Source organism: Cynara cardunculus (assembly GCF_001531365.2).
Source record: "Cynara cardunculus var. scolymus isolate 2C chromosome LG 17, CcrdV1, whole genome shotgun sequence".
Taxonomy (NCBI): domain Eukaryota; kingdom Viridiplantae; phylum Streptophyta; class Magnoliopsida; order Asterales; family Asteraceae; genus Cynara; species Cynara cardunculus.
The window spans coordinates 25,114,585-25,116,732 of NC_037544.1; the positions used below are offsets into that span (position 1 = coordinate 25,114,585).

At 39.2% G+C, this 2,148-nt stretch overlaps 1 non-coding gene across 1 annotated transcript; it reads left to right on the top strand.

The window, feature by feature from the left end:
* Positions 1–602: 602 nt before the first annotated feature.
* LOC112501366 lies at positions 603–709 on the top strand. Its single transcript, XR_003067497.1, has one exon. It is a non-coding gene; the product is annotated as a small nucleolar RNA R71 (small nucleolar RNA).
* The last annotated feature ends 1,439 nt before the right edge of the window (positions 710–2,148 follow it).

Here is a 2,148-nt window from a genome sequence, read left to right on the forward strand (position 1 = left end):
TTGCCCGCTTTGGTACATGTGATGATTACCTTGCATGTGATGACCACCTTGATGAAATCCTGGGGGAATTCGAGAGTCAGTTTTGGACTTGAGTTGCCTTGGGGGGTTGAAGTCCAGGATTTCCGGCCCATGAAAAATTCGGATGATTTCTTCAATTTGGATTGTACGTAGGAGAAAATGGGTTATTTCTTGTATGGTTCCCAACATAATTTACTGAAACGGGGTTTCCGGGGCAAAACTCATAAGAATGACTTTCACCACAGAAAACACAAGATTCGGTCATGGGAGAATTTGACATTATGGATTGGACTTGATTCTTTTCCCCAATCAAATTTAAATTGTTTTTAACCAAATTAGATAAAGCAACAATTTGGGCATTCAAAGAAGAAATGGCATCAAGTTCATGAATTCTCGAGGCAGATTTAGAAACAACAGCACGAGGGTTAGACCATTCAGTATTATTATTAGAAATTCGTTCCAAAATRTCATACCCCTCGTTGTAGGTTTTAGCTGTGAAAGCGCCACCGACCGTTGCGTCAAGAATGATTTTAGCGGCACTAGAAAGTCCATTATAAAAGGTTTCCAATTGAATACAATGAGGGATTCTATGATGAGGACACTTCCGTAGAAGCTCCTTGAATCTCTCTCATACATCCGATACCGCTTCATCTTCTTCATGGCGAAACGTCATAATTTCATTTCTAATTTTTACATTCCTCGTCGGAGGAAAGTATTTCTTTAGAAATTTTTCCGCCAAATCATTCGAAGTAAGGATCGAGTTTGGTGGTTGGGAATTTAGCCATGCTCTAGCTCTATCCTTCAAAGTGTAAAGGAAAAGCGTCAAACGTAAGGCCTCTTGTGTAACTCCGGGAATTTTAAAATGATCCGTCATTTCTATAAAAGATTTCAAATGAGAATGCGGATCTTCCGAAGATAATCCCCCAAACTGATCCATAGCGAAAATCATTTGAAACATAATTGGCTTGGGTTCAAAAGATGATGCTGTCATTTCGGGCCTACCAATTCCCGAGGCCAATTAACCAAATTTGGGAGTTGCGTAGTCCCGTATGCCTCTATTTTTTTCATCGACAATATTAATTGTGGCTTCCCGAGGAGGTGGATTATCCCCCATGGTACGGTTTAGAGTGGGATTTTGCCGATTGTTTCTACCTCTTCTTCGTCTCCTAATGGTTTTTTCTAACTCGAGATCAAGAGGTAAAAGAACACCGTGTTGTAGCCGTGGGCATACAACACAGGAACATCGAATGAAACAAATGACCAAGGCTCAAATGAAAATCAGTATCTCAGGATAAAAATCACGCTAGTCCCTGGCAACGACGCCAAAAACTTGATGTGCTAGAATCATAAGTGTGCAGACAATGGACACAAAGTCCCTAAAGTGGCGGTGCAAGTGCACGCCGACACTATGATCGTTTCAAATAATAGAGTGGTATAGTACCAAGAACGTTTCCACAAGGACTGGAATTACTGAGAATCAGAGAGTTTCATGAACTTCTTGAACATGTTTCGGTTTTGAGAAAATAGTTGAGTTTTGATTGTACAAAGCTTAGAAATACGAAATAAACCTTTAATATTAAAAGATGGGTATGGGTGTAAGCTTTCCTTAAGAAAATTGCAGGACCAGTTTGGTCAGAAACTCATGGGACTTCTATAAGAACTCCGATCTCTCAAAAGTGAATTCTTATATACTGTGCCCACAGAGTACTCATAAACGTCCAGTTTTATCAATCTTAGACTTGCCGAATTAGCTAATAGATGAAAATATATTTGGTTCCACTAGCCTTAAGATTTAAACTCAAATCTCTTTGTAGCATAAACTCGACTAATATCTGAACATTAGCTAAAAACATGCAGAATCCGCATCTCTGCGTGATTATCAAAGACTCTCTCAAATCTTTGTGCATTATCTAAGCTGTATTTCATATCCGCCCATCTCTGGCTCAAGGATCTAATATTAACACTTCAAAGTGATCAGCTTATCTGCGTTGAGCTTAAGTCCCGACTTAAATGACCAAGCTTAAGAATCAATAAAATTGGCAACACCCAAGTGTGCCTTTAAATTCTTAAGTTTGACTCACACCCACACCCAAAGGAGTGCTTAGCTCATAATGAAATTAGAAAACATAG